The 15,258-nt window shown below is 44.3% G+C and overlaps 1 long non-coding RNA gene across 4 annotated transcripts; it reads left to right on the top strand.

The window, feature by feature from the left end:
- Positions 1-7,616: 7,616 nt before the first annotated feature.
- On the top strand, positions 7,617-12,477 carry LOC123051972 (uncharacterized). Of its 4 annotated transcripts, XR_006424389.1 has the most exons (7): positions 7,618-7,874; positions 7,944-8,095; positions 8,901-9,108; positions 9,348-9,774; positions 9,845-9,950; positions 10,080-10,204; positions 11,643-12,477. It is a non-coding gene; the product is annotated as an uncharacterized lncRNA (long non-coding RNA). The 4 variants fall into 4 exon arrangements; XR_006424390.1 differs by having other exon boundaries at positions 7,617-7,874; positions 9,390-9,950; XR_006424387.1 differs by having other exon boundaries at positions 9,348-9,950.
- The last annotated feature ends 2,781 nt before the right edge of the window (positions 12,478-15,258 follow it).

The raw sequence follows: 15,258 nt of genomic DNA, 5'->3' as shown, positions 1-15,258 counted from the left end.
GCAGGTAAGATGTTGACAAATTGTTTCTTTCAGATTTAGAGTGTCATTGTACAATGGCTTGCTATGGGCCTAAGTAACATAGGTTTACTGATCAATTTTGTAGCTAATCATCAGTATCAAGAAGTATTCACTAGCACTTCCTGTGTCGATTGCTATGGCTAACTTCTGTAAGGTCATTTTTAGCCAAAATTTGTTGTACATGTAGACACAAGGTTCATTAATGGTAATAGATGATTAGAGAGCAGCAATGAAATACTATATGTGCCTAAATTGATATATTTAACTCCATGTAAGTATTATTATGCAGTGGTGTATTGTTCGTTCTCTGAATTATATGTACCAAACTGTATGTTCTGTTAGGAATAAGCAACTTGTATTCCCATGAGGCCATAGGCCGATATATATACATGTACAGGTGTGTAACATATGCAGGAAACCCCTTATACAACGGGATAAATACAAAGGGGTACATGACCTATATTATAACTCTAACACCCCCCCTCAAACTCATGGTGGAGGAACAACACTGAGTTTGGAGAGATAAAAGCCATGTTGCGCTCTAGTCTGGGCCTTCGTCAGGAAATCCGCCAACTGTAACTCGGAAGGCACATACTGAAGAGCAATAACCTGATCCTGCACAGCAGTGCGCACATAGAAAGCATCAACACCAATATGCTTGGTGAGCTCATGCTTCACAGGATCGCGCACAATGCTAATAGCACCTGTACTGTCGGATAAGAGCATAGTCGGTGTAGTGACAGAAACACCAAAATCCTGAAGTAACCACCATAACCAAGTCACCTCTGCCGTCAAAAGAGCCATAGCTCGCAACTCAGCCTCAGCACTCGAACGGGAAACTGCAATCTGTTTCTTCGTCTTCCAGGCAATGAGAGAACCGCCAAGAAAAACACAGTAAGCAGAAAGTGAACGGCGATCAGAAGGATCACTAGCCCACGTAGCATCCGCATAGGCCTGAAGCTGTAAAGAACTGGAGCTAGGAAAGAAGAGACGGTGAGAGATCGTGCCCCGAAGATATCGGAGAACACGAAGGAGATGACTATAATGGACCGATGTGGGAGCAGAGACAAACTGACTCAGAATATGAACCGGATAAGAGATGTCCGGACGAGTGACAGCTAGATAGACAAGACTGCCAACAAGATGACGATAACGCGTCGGGTCAGGAAGAGGGTCACCATCAGTAGCACGGAGGTGAACATTGAGCTCCATAGGAGTCTCAACAGTGCGCTCGTCAGAAAGAGCAGCACGAGCAAGAAGATCCTGGATATACTTTTCTTGGGATATAAAAAAGCCATCAGAGGTAGAAGAGACTTCAATCCCAAGAAAGTAGCGAAGAGGTCCAAGATCAGACATAAGAAAATGCTCACTAAGACGGGCCTTTACAAAGGCAATATACTCAGGGTCATCCCCAGTGATGACCATATCATCAACATAGAGAAGAAGAAGAGTCCGGCCACGAGGAGAAAGATGAATAAACAATGTGGGATCATGAGCACTTGCGGAAAAACCAGCAGTAGTGACCACAGAAGCAAAACGCTCAAACCAGGCGCGAGGGGCTTGCTTAAGGCCATAGAGAGAGCGACGAAGACGACACACCATGCCATCAGGAACAGAATACCCAGGTGGTGGCTGCATGTACACCTCCTCACGCAGCTCACCATTAAGAAAGGCATTCTTAACATCAAGCTGAGATATAGTCCAGTGGCGTGCAGAGGCAACAGCAAGAAGTGTACGAATAGTGGTCATATGGGCCACAGGAGCAAAAGTCTCATCATAATCACGACCATACTCCTGCTGAAAACCACGAGCCACGAGACGAGCTTTGTGACGCTCAAGAGAACCATCGGAGCGAGTCTTAACCTTGTAGACCCACTTACAAGTGATGGGACGGACTCCAGGAGGAAGAGAAACAAGATCCCAGGTACCAGCGCGTTCAAGAGCAGCAAGCTCCTCTGCCATCGCAAACTGCCATTCAGGATGAACAACAGCCTGACGGTAAGAAGTCGGCTCAAGAACAGCAGCACCAGCGGAGGGAAATCCAAAGCGATCAATAGGCGGACGAGGACGAGAACGCAAGCCATAAGTAGGCTGAGAGGAAGAGGACGACTCATCCAAGGAAACATCCACAGGTCGTGAACGACGAGTGTAATGCTGAGGAAAAGATGGAACAAGAGAAGGAGGAATCGCCAAGGTAGAATCAGGGGGTGGCGACGAAGAAGTCACCGGAGATGAAGGTGTAGAATCCGGTGACATGCTCGGTGAGGAGACCGGGGAAGATGGTGGCGGCGAATCGACGAGGGGTGGAGAAGCAAAGGGAGTGGAACGAATAGGCACAGGCACGACGGAAGTGATAGGGGAGTCAGGAAAAGTGAGGAAAGAGATGTCCTCCACTGAAAAAAGCAAAGAAGATGGGCGTGGATAAAAAGGACGAGACTCATCAAAAGTCACATCTCGAGAGATACGCATCCGACGACCAACAGGATCCCAACAACGATAGCCCTTATGCTCATCACTGTAGCCTAAGAAGACACACTCAACAGACTGAGCGGTTAGTTTGGTGCGTTCGCGAGGGGCAAGAAGAACATAGCAAACACAACCAAACAAGCGAAGCATCGAATAATCGGGAGAACGATCAAACAGACGCTCAAAAGGAACACCACCCTGCAAAGCAGCAGATGGCTGAAGGTTGATGAGATAGACGGAAGTGGAGATAGCCTCGGCCCAAAAATGAGGCGGAAGAGAGGCGGCGATCATCATAGCACGAGCCGTCTCAAGAAGGTGACGATGCTTGCGCTCAGACACACCATTCTGAGCATGAGCACCAGGACAAGAGAACTGGGCAAGAGTACCCTGTTCAGCAAGGACACCACGCAACATCTTAGAGATATACTCACCAGCGGAGTCAGCACGAAAAACACGAATGGGCAAAGAGAACTGAGTATGAACCATGGCAGCAAAACGCTTATAAATAGACCACCTCACTACGTGAAGTCATGAAATAAAGCCATGTGTAACGAGAAAAATCATCGATGAAAATAATATAGTATTTATGACCACCTTTCGAAGTGAAAGGAGCCGGACCCCATACATCAGAATGGACTAAATCGAAAGGACGTTGAGACACTGACTCACTATGGGAATATGGTAACTGAATCTGCTTGCCAAGACGACAACCCTGACACTCTAAAGAGACATCTCCTGAGACAGACCCCAGAAGACCTCGACGAACTAAAGACGATAATCGAGAACCACACAGATGACCAAGTCGATGATGCCACTGCTTGAAGGAACCAGTAACAGAAGCGACAGCAGCGGAGGAACTGGCGATGGTGGTGGCAGCGGAAGGAACATGAAGCCAGTCCAACTCCCAAAGACCCTGAGAATCACGGCAGCGAGGGCCAGCCCCAACCAGAGTGTGCGTGCGACGATCCTGGACAGAACAAGAGTCAACATCAAGGATGACACGACAACCAGAATCAGTAAGTTGACCAGCAGAAAACAGATTCATGGTAAGTCGAGGAACATGAGCAACATCAGGAACAGAATAAGAAGGAGTAGAAAGATGGCCTCTACTAGCAACAGAAAGTGGAGTACCATCAGCAGTGAAGACATGAACAGGAGAATCCAGCGAGCGAAGAGAAGACAAAGCGGAAGAATGAGAAGACATATGAAAAGAAGCTCCAGAATCCAGGACCCATGGGGATGTACCTGACTGTGTAGAGGGCGGGTGCTCAGTGCGGGAAGCATCAGTCACAGAACCAGCAGTACCCGTCGAGGAAGAACCTGAAGCCGCGAGCAGACGCTTAAGTCTCAGAATATCCTGCTTAGTCAAAGCAATGGCTGAAGCTGGCGAGGGAGATGACGAAGGCCCTGAGGAGGATGATCGCGCCTTGCGCAGGTGTTTCCGCTTTGTATAGCACTGGGACGCAATATGACCATCATTGTTGCAGTAGTCACAATGTGAACGGGGCCGACCTGAGCCTCCAGAAGGAGTGGGCAAGAGCGGCGGAGCACTCGAGCGAGAATGGGGCGGTGCAGCAGGTGGAGTGGAAGAAACCCGAGTAGCGAGCACAGAGGGAACCTCCAGCAAACCAGCACCACGTAGGCGAGTCTCCTCAGCACGAATCTCGGAGAGCGCCTCCATGAGAGAAATACGGCCACGAGCAAACAACTGAGCACGCCGGGGCTCAAACTCCTTACGAAGCCGAGACAGGAACTCGTAGACGCGATGAAACTCAAATCGGCCTGGACAGCCTGGCAGCAGGGGCAAGTACGACAACCAGCACTGCGGAGAGAATCAAGCTGGCGCCAGATAGCAGAACTCTGTGCATAAAAGTCATCAACAGTAGAGTCACCCTGCTGAAGAGCATGCTCCTGACGAACCACAGAAAGATATAAGGCATCACCAGAGGGCTCATAGCGCTGACGAAGACAGGTCCACATCTGGAAGACAGTAGGAAGACCTAGAAACTCAGAAGCAAACTGAGGCAGAACACTAGCAGTGAGAACAGCTGCATCACGAGCATCATCATCAAGCCACTGAGTGTAAACAGACAAAGCACCATGATACGTCTGAAGAGCCTCCTCATAAGCCAAAGCCCTCTCATCATAGGCACGATCAGCAGCCTCATCAGCAATCTTAGCCGCATCCTTGGCGGCCTGATTAGCATCCGTAGGAAGAACCAGTGGAGTCGGCGGAGTAGGGGCCACCGGAGGAACCGGACGTGGCGGACAGCAGACCTCGCCAGAAAGAACACCCCAGAGACGGATGCCACGCATGTGAATGCGCATGAAGCCAGCGAACTCGGTGTAGTTAGTACCATCAAAGATCACCGGACAGCGAGGGACAGAAACATAGCCCGATGCAGCAGACAAATTTTTTTTGGAGAGACCCGTAATCAGAGGAACCACCGAACAGCAGGCGGAAGACCACGCGCGAACGGCGGCCGCGGGAGGGGCACACGAGCACGGGCGGGCGCGGGCCGAGCACGGGGAGCGCGGTACGGGGGCGCGCGAGGGAGAGCACGAAGGCCCGCAGGTCGCGGTGGCCGAGCACGGGGAGAGCTGCGGCGGCGGCCAACTTCGAGCGGGAGGGAGCTTCGGCGGGAGGGAGCTTCGGCGGCGTCAGCGGCTGCGGGAGCGGGAGGGAGCGTCGGCGGGAGGGAGCTTCGAGCGGGAGCAGCCGCGGTCGACGACGACTTCGAGCGGGAGGACGGCGACTTCGAGCGGGAGCGGCGGCGGCCGACTCGATCGGGACGGATCAATAGCACGAGTTGCAGCGTGCAAAAAATTGACCTAGCTCTAATACCATGTTAGGAATAAGCAACTTGTATTCCCATGAGGCCATAGGCCGATATATATACATGTACAGGTGTGTAACATATGCAGGAAACCCCTTATACAACGGGATAAATACAAAGGGGTACATGACCTATATTATAACTCTAACATGTTCAGCGCTACTTCAGCTTCACGTACGTGGCAATGTCGCTTGTGAGCCTAGCTATATTATGCGCAAATATAAAAATCTGCAGTTCTTTATCAGCATAATAATCATGACCTTCAAGGGATGCCCATTGTAATTTTGGTATATACTTGAGATATTTGTTTTGGTGTCTGCTTGGGAATAAGGGTAAAAGGTCCAGAGATGAAAGCCTCACTTCAAATTCTGTGATGGGTCTCTCTAACATTGCAATTATGCAATAAATTCCTCTCGAATTTACTATATATTACCAGCTTCCTTCCATTTAATTTATATATTTAATCCCATCAATGTCTATGTCACATGCTTCATCAATGTCTATGTCATCAACTACGCTATGACAGGGTAGTAGTTGCAAGTGTGCGAAGAAGGATAACGCATGCTAGAGCCTGCAGGTAGTAATAGTTGATTGTACTTGATCGGTTTGATCCTTTCTACACGGCAACACCAAATTCAGTGTATTTTTATTGACGTAGGTACTCAAATTCAGTAAGAGTTGGTACTGGACATCATGTATACTAATTGATAAGGCTTTGGTTAGTTCTGATCACCAGCCTACCGGTTAGTTTTATCTGTGAAAAAGTTGTGCCCCTACTTTCTAATGGATATGCAGCTGTGTATTCCTAAGAAAAGTATATGAGCTAGGAATTCGACTACTAGCTCAAGGACCATCAGGGAGCTGAATTTTTACAATGTTTTAGAACTGAGGCATAGCTAAAGCCCGCAGGTTTTGAAACATTAAAGTGTATTTAGTTCATGTAGTTCTGTGTATTCCAAGACCCCAAAGAAAGAAAAAGAAGAAAAGATCAGGAAAAACATTCCTCCAAGAACATGTAGAGCACGACATGGAAAATATAATATATAGTTGCTGTGCATATTAATTTGTAGAGTACACCATCAGTTTAAAGGTAATCTCGGACTCTGTGCTCCTTCGCTATTTAAATTAAACATACCAGACTTCCATTATGTGATAAGCTATTGATAAATTTTCTAAGAACAAAAGCTTTCTTTTTACAGTCCCAGTTGCAACATGACATCAATTTTTCCTTAGGGGGTCTAAAATTAATTAGATGATTCCTAGCGCTTATAGCATTATCTATCTGAGGGAGCTTTTGTTGTTCGGATTATACCAAAGAGTCCAGGTACATATGCTTAAGCAGAACTATTTAGTCACATTTGATATCTTTTTTATCACCAAATATAGCAGGGCATAACTATTTTCTTAATCTTCACCAGGTACCACAAAATTCAGAGTAGTTCAGCGAGAGATAAATAGGTTTATCATGTCTACCTTTTTTTGTATAAAGTTCAGTTGGCAATATTTGAAGAATACAAGGAGCTGTCAGGTGAGTACGGATCAAATGAAGAATGGGCAAAATGCTCAGGTGTTCAAATAGTTCTATTTTTTCTACATTCAGCCAACTGGAGTATCCCGCTCTCCCTTCTATAGGTTCTACATTTCAATCCTTATTTTGTTGAATCATCAGGTACTTGCATCCTATTGTTCAAGATGTGTAATTTTTCTGTAAGTTTTCTGACAGTTAACAAAATCATTGACTTATGAAAGAACTCTTAGTGACGAAAATGTACATGCAATGAGTTATGCAGTTCACATACAATTTTTACCAACAGATAGTTTCCTTTACTTAATTGGTTCATTTATTATTCTGTAGTAATCAATCATGTATTCTTAGAGTTTCGAAGGATCTCACATTTCATGTTGTCTATAACTAAGCATGCTTCTAACAAGGGTGAAGGAAATATTGTGTGGGAATGAGTGGAAATCTAAGCATTCCTACTTATATATATATATATATATATATATATATATATATATATATATATATATATATATATATATATATATATATATCACTAAGGGCGCGATGCAATTTTTCACTCTCCAAAAAACCAACCGGAGCAACTCAAATGGCCCGCTGAAGCCCATAACACGACCTGCTAGCGCCGCCGTCTTCCTCCCCGGGCCCCCGCTCGCGCCGCCGCCTTCCTCCCCCGCCCCCCGCTCGCGCCGCCGCCTTCCTCCCCCGCCCCCCGCTCGCGCCGCCGCCTTCCTCCCCCGGCCCCCGCTCGCGCCGCCGCCTTCCTCCCCAGCCCCCCGCTCGCGCCGCCGCCTTCCTCCCCCGGCCCCCGCTCGCGCCGCCGCCTTCTTCCCCCGGCCCCCGCTCGCGCCGCCGCTTTCCTCCTCTGTCCCCCATCGCGCCGCCGTCTTCCCGCACTTGCCACCTATCGCGCCGCCGCCCTCCCCTGCCCCCCAGCTCGCGCCACGGCCCGCCCTCTCCTGCAGTCCGGTGACCAAGATGCTTCAGTCCAAATCCATGTGCGGGGAGCTACGAGGATGAATTGCTTTTTGGTAAGCACCTATCTCAGACATTCATGCGTTTGTTTCGTCCAAGCTCATGTATAGAATGTGTGCCTACAGGTTCAACTCTGATGCATTGTCGATGGGATTACGCACAAGCCATTTTTCAATGCAACAAGAAGATGTACGAAAACTTGTGCCGATGTACCTTGTCCTGAAGCTCCTATACGCACTTATTTGCCCAGATGTATGAATCTGACCGTAAGAACAAGGTGTGTCCCTCTACATATTCAAGAGAAAAAATTGATTGCCGAACATGCTTGTGTTTATGAATTTAGTTTCGCTATATGTTTACAAAACAGTTGAGTATCTATCAGAAACTCAATTAGGTTTATATATTAAAATGGTAGTTCAGCACACGTAATTTTGGTTGTAGTTTTGGCAAAAAAATCACATCAGTTCAAAAATGAGAGACAGTAAAGTTCGGATAAAATTAATTGAACAGGAAAAGAACTAGTGCGATTCAAATTCGGGTGACCCAAAAATTTGGACAGTTAAATAAAATAGTTCAGCCTATATGTGTGCTACCCCGCTTCGTCTATGTAAAAATGCTACTAAATCAGTGATTTGATTCAGCAGCCTGCTTCGTCTATGTAAATGCCATCTCATTTTGCTTCGAACATTTGCTTTGTGATGCATGCTCGCTGATCGATTATCAATATTTATTTAGTTTGTACTCTCTGAATTGTTGAAAAGATATTGAACACTTACATGTGGTAAACACCTTTACCTTAATAATTGCCCCCAAAATAAGTTGCCAGAAAAACTCATCACCAAATTGAGCATATATAGAAGAAAATAATTGAACTTACTGCTGTGCAAGCAAAAGGCATGGCCTCAAAATGTCAAAATCTTCTGATAAATTACTTCCGTCGTCGTGTTGCAAATGGAGCCAACGTAGGCCTTTTACCTTTCTTAAGAATACGAAAATTTTATATCAGAACAATTCACACACTAACTTCTTTGACATTCAAATTTCTTTTTCATGAAGTTCATAGTTTTGTGTCCTTGGTGTAGATTCGTCGATGCTCCTCTTTCTCGGCTAGTGAGCCAACACGGGTGTCCTCATGGCGGCCTCCCTCCGACGATCTGAGGTGCCCTCATGGCCTCCTCTGCTTCCTACCTAGCAGATCACGGCGGCCCTCCCCCACTTGCTGCTCATCATCATCGATCTCAACAACGATGAGGGGCCAAAATAAACGTGAACCTCGTCGCCCTCTTCATGGTAATGATTCCTTACCGCTGCTACAAATCTATACTTATTGTTCAGTACTACTAGTACTGATCAAATACGAGTTGATTGAAAAATGGAGTTGATTCCTGGACCCTGACTATCCTTCTACAAATAGTACTCAATAGACTGCCACTGGTTGTTGTGTTCTTCCATAGCCATACACAAGTGTTCTCTCTGTTGCATGCTAGTTGTTTCTGCAAATTCCTAAGTGGGGACTGCTATGACATTAGGTGATCCAATTTTGAAAAGTTCACTCCATCTGCATGTGCAAGTTCACTGCCTCGCCGGCCTGCGGCTCCTCCATGGACGCCTAGCTCCTCTACTAGAGCCACCGCGGCCCACGACAGCCCAAGGTGGCGGAGTTCGTTGCGTCCATCAGTCCAACCCCATGGCTTCAGGGTGGCCGAGTTTTGTCGCGGCCGTCAGTTCGGACACCTGCGTCACTGCGTGCGTTGCTACCACTGCCATTTGCGTCACTGCATGCTCTGTCACCGGCCTCATGCGCACCGTGACCCCTGGCGCACTCCTTCCTCTCCGTGACGCTGCTCGTGCCCTCCCAGGCTTGATCTCCTGCTGCAGCGATGAGCTCCTGTACATTGCTGAAGTTTCGTACCTGACGGCACCAGAACGAGGATGCAGCAGCCAGGCTGGACCCCAGTTCGTGCCTCCCTCTCTCTCCCTTAGCTACATCATCACTGTTGCAGTGCTGCTGATTGATTTCTTGTAGTGAACTGTGATGCTCTACTGACGGAGAGAAGTTTGGAAACTGCACAAATATTGGTATTTTGGAGTTATGAATTTGGTGCTCCGTAGGTGCCTGCTGGTATATGCAAGTGAGGGCCAGCATTTTTTTCTTCAGATTCTTGTGTTTGTACAAGGGCTAAAAGTATTTAGTTGTACAAATTGAAATTCCACATAATCCTCTGACTGCAAGTTTTACTTGTGACTTTGATGCTTCGTAGGTGCTTAAAAGTATTTAGGTGGGTGGTTCGACACCGCTGCGTCCAGCAGTCCAACACCGCCGCCTGAGGCCGTTCACTGTCGCAATGCCTACTTTCGCCCGCGCCTCCTTCCCGGTCATCGTGAGGTAAACCTTGCTCGAAATCTCTCTTCTCCATCTCCCGACGGCGAAGATCTCCGTGCCTCCTGTTTGAACCGACATTTTATTTTGAATTGAACTAGTGCCGCTTTGATTCAGACCTGATGGAAGAAGGCAGAACCTCTGTCTCATACGCAGTAATATTGCTCTCTCATCTCTCATCTCGTAGGCAGTAATATTGCTCTCTCATCTCTCATCTCGTAGGCAGTAATATTTTGATGAATGTGTTACAACACAAATGTCGTATTGACATTCAGTAGCTTAGAGAGAGTAGCACAGAGAAACATTGTTGTGTTGTGGATGACAAAGAACACATGTGACAGCAAGTCTAGGTATTACTACATGGGGAGTACAAAATTATTTTTGCTGAGAGATCACTTGAATCCTTGATAGCTACTAGCCATAGGAACTTAACCCAGAAAAAATGTGCGAAAAAGAAACATTTTGTACTACCATTAGTCATTGATGGCGTGTAATGTTATATTTTCTTACTTCCCTAGCGTTGAATTAGAACAGCATTTTCAAGAGCTGCATTAGCTCATTACTTATCTCTTGTACTGTTAATTTTATTTTCAAAACCGAACTTGTACTGGGTACATGAGTTCCGATAGTAGCTTCTCTTTCACAAATTTTACATAATCAAACATTCTTGATGTGCTGCCTTTCTTCCAGATATATAGATTCACTTTTGAATTCGATTCTCAAATCAGACATTCATAATTCTATTGCCAGTTCTGAAACAAAGAAATGTTTGCGTAACAGACCCATAAAAAACACCAAAACGAATCCCCATCCTTGGTAACTTGCTGGCTTTGATCTTCCAGGGCAGCATGAATGATCAGTACTCCCTTTAATCAATGTGCGCTCATCGAGCCATAGTAGCATCTCATTTGTCCTAAATTCTTCCACTCTTTGGAAAGAAAGTCCCGGAATGGATGTGAACAGAGTATACTCCCATGGTTTTGCGAGAAATCGTACAATCAGAGTACCGTAGTACATGTGTGTATTGTGATTTTAATTGTGAGTTGGAGTTCAGAAATAAGATAACAAAAAGGTACATAAAAGAACCCAAAAGCATTCGGTACTTCTTGAAACCTAAAGTTCAGTTCAACATGTTTTTTATCATCAGCTCGTTAAGAACCCCACAAATGGTTCAATGTGTGTGTTCAAAAAGATAGCTGGCTATATATAAAAAAATCAGTAGCTCGGCAAAAAGGAGTTCATATCAGTTCAGACTTGAGAGGCCTTGTAAAATCACCAGTCTTTGAACCTTTAACCTGTCATTATATTGCTGACTCCCCTATATGTAGGTGCTTGTCCAGCAGGCTATAGAAGGCTATATATAAATGCTGTTTTTGATGTCTTGTAGTGCATAGAAGGCTTAAAAAATCATGTTTCTCTAGTTGAAAATTTTGATGTTATGTAGGTGCTTGTTAGGACTTGGGCACGAGCTCGTCCAGCAGGGGTGCTGGCAGCCGTCCAAGTGGAGTGTTGAAAACAGTACGAGTAGAATCACGGGTCGCGGCCACCAACTTCACCAAGTGCTGCACATCCGTCCAAGTCGAGCACACACACAGGGAGAACACCAGCGCCTTTGCTTTGCACATTGCTTGGTCATGCATAATTGCTGATGGATGCAGCAAGTGTTTTATTACTTTGATCTTCTACAAGACTCAATTTTGTCTCAGTTTTCATGGATGCTAGCCGGCAAGTGACATAATTTTGGTTGCCATTTCTCTATGTAGCAGATTCCATCCGCACAAAAAATGCTACTGCAAATTCTTCTATGTAAAATATGAATAAGGTTCAATTCACAAAAACATGTGGAAGTTCGCTTGGGAAATTCTGCAGTCTATTTGATTATGTCAGGATGTACAGAATGACGACTCTTTATTGTGTGCCTTCAGCACAATTTAAAATTACTCATTGACCGTATGTCTAATCGGTTTTTCTTTGTTTACAGAAAAACTAATATGTGAGGATTATCTCAGGTTTCTTTTTGAACTTGTAGCGTTACTGTACATGAACTTGTACATTACCTTGTTATCAATTTATGTGTATGTGTGTTGGTAACCACTGCTACTAGCTACTAGTTACCGATCTGACCGTTGTATTAGTGCAGCTGCTCTATGTAATTAGCCCCTTGTTGTGTGAATCTTGTACTATTTGCTAGCTTTGGCATTGTAAAAATACAACAAGTTCACAGCTAAAAAAGTTATAAGTTCAACACAGCGTAATAGATTAGTTTTTTGTTATGGATAGTACAGATGCACATTGTTATGTAGTACATGTGTCCATTGATGTGTTCACCCCCCACCTTGCGCAGCATCCTACCGACCGGACCAGCCGCCGGCCGAATCCAGCCTCGCCCCCGAGCTTCGTCTTCTTCCACGCCGAGACACGCGACAGCCATCCCAGTTCGGGCGTAGTAAGTACCTCAGTACGAGTTAAAAACGGTGGTCCGTTCGGAATAAAAAAAAGGCAGAAATTCAAATTGTAAAGTTCAAGCAAAAAAAGAAACCCCATGAAAATCCTGCTTAGTAAGTACCTCAGTACAAGTCGTAAAATGAGAGAAGTTCAGAACAACGTTGTCAAAAAAATGTTGAGTTAAAAAAAAAGAAACAAAACAAACACATTTTCTTTTTGAATAAAATATCATTCAGTTCGATGATACAAACCATATAAGTACAGGGGCGACGATACAGTAAACCGTTGAAAACTTACGAGAAAAATATTACCCAAAAAACAGAGCAAAGTCTAGTTAGTGAAAACACGCTTAGTACAAAACCATGCAAGCATCAGTACAAGTACCCTTTTTTGGAACCATTCAAAATTACTCTACAAAAAATAGCTCAGTAAAAACATATACATATATCAGTACGATTACTCTGTTTTCCAGACGAGAAAACAGCAGGATCCGTCATGCCGTATTCAAAATTACTCTTAAACGGTTGTGAAGTAGAGAAAACGTTCAACATGACTAAGTTTCGCATTTTCGATAGCTATCCAACGGTATATTATTTGCCATATTTCGACAAACGTTTTAAAAAATCGCGTTCAAAATCAAATTTGACCGTATTCGAATTTGTTTTTAAACCGTAAGGAATTAGAAAAACATTTCTATACGAAAAAGTTGTGCATTTTCCATAGCTTTCCAACGCCGTATCATTTGCGTTAATCCGACAAACCGTTTGCAAAAAATGGGAAAATACGTTTCGCCCAGAATTTCACCTTTTTCAAATTTCTTTTAAATCATATAGAATTAGAAAAAACAATACATATATGGAAGATGCGGATTTTCACCAGCTTTCCAACACCATCTTATTTGCTCAATTCCGACAAACCATTTGAAAATTGAGTCCAAAATACAATTCACGTTTTCGATTTTGAAAAAAATGGTTTTTCAAAACTGCTCTTAAACCATAATGATTTTGCAAAAACGTTCAATATACTTGAAATATGGTTGTCAAGAGCTTTCCAACGGTATATTACACGCCCCGTTCCGACAAAAAAATTACAAAAAGTTTTTGAACTAAAGAAGACGATCTGTTAAACACAAATGAAAGCATCAGTTCAACCGCTTCGAAAACATCAGTACAACCGCCTGAAACCGTCAGTTCAAAAAGGGTAACAGAATAATATCCTGTTACGCGTAACAGAATAGCCCAGATGTATATACAGCCGGTCTATTCTGCTAATATTAGCAGAATAAATATTCTGATAACACTTCCGCACTGCACGCTCAACGCAAGTGCACGTCATTCTTTGAACCAAGTGTGCTGCAGTACTCACACGACTGAACTTCTCGTCGGAAAAACTGCACGCGTTGTTTTTTCGGTACTGTTTTCGCTCTAGTTTTTTAACCGTTTATCGGAATGAGGTGTGTAATATACCGTTGAAAAGCTATGGATTAGGCACAACTTCGACATGTTGAACACTTTTCGAGATTTGTGACAGCCTGATTTTTGGCCCTTTCTTTTTCTTTTGTTTTTCCGAGGTTTTTGCGTGAGTTTTTCTTTTTCGTGGCTTTGTGGTCTGGAAACTGAAGAAGATGCCCTCTTCTTTGCTTCCAGAGTGGCTTGTCATTCCCAAATCTTTCCCTAAACCCTGTCATTTTCATCCTAGCCCAAATCCCAATATTCTTTTTATTGGGAATATTTCCTTTTCTATTAAAGGAATAACTCAAATTGCCCTAGGTTGTGAAGCAACCTATATTTCCATCACTCCAAAAATTCCCAAATAATTCTCATAAATTGTTTGGGTCATATCGTGATCAAATATGGCAAAACTTTTCATTGCCATGTTCAAAAATAATCCTCCAATAATTCATTTCCTATTCTGCCCTAAATGGCACATTGTGAAGCAAGTGCCATTTTCCTTTGCCCAATTGACCTAAAACTCCTTGGACATATTTTCATGTCCATATAATTGCCACATGCCAAAATGCAACCTCATTTGCCTAGTAATTGTTTAATTATGATTTTCCAAAGTTTCTGTCCAGAAAGAAGCTTTGTGAAGGAGGTACAAGCTAGGAATATCCAAATGAGTTTCAATTTTGCATGGACCTTAATATCATCATATCATAGCCCTCCACCAAAGTTGAGCTCATGTCATGCCTCCATGTGAGCACAGCTTCAATTCTTAGTTTCTGGTCAAAATTTCAGTTTGTGAAGCAAGTATATTTTATCTTGCTCCATTATGGCTGTAAATTTCTCTATACCTTCTAGTATCCATATAACCTACCTACACCAAGTTGTGGCTCAATCCCTTTGACCATTTGCCCTGTGGAATTTTTCCAAGTTTCTGCTCATAATAAATCTTTCTGAAGCAAGTGCTATTTTGGTTCCTCCAAATGGCATGAAACTCCTTGGGCATCTTAATATCTTCAAATAATTGGGCCATAACCATTTTCAGCTCAATTGATGCAACCATGTGAGTGCATCATCCAAATTCCCATTTCTGACCAGTGGGTCACTTTCTACAGCAACCACCCTTTAAACTCCTCTTAAGCTGATTTCTTGTGATCGTAGTCACCTTAGTGT

This window comes from Triticum aestivum, chromosome 2D (genome assembly GCF_018294505.1).
Source record: "Triticum aestivum cultivar Chinese Spring chromosome 2D, IWGSC CS RefSeq v2.1, whole genome shotgun sequence".
NCBI lineage: Eukaryota > Viridiplantae > Streptophyta > Magnoliopsida > Poales > Poaceae > Triticum > Triticum aestivum.
Note: the sequence above shows the minus strand (reverse complement) of the source record. Positions and strands in the feature narration are given on the sequence as shown.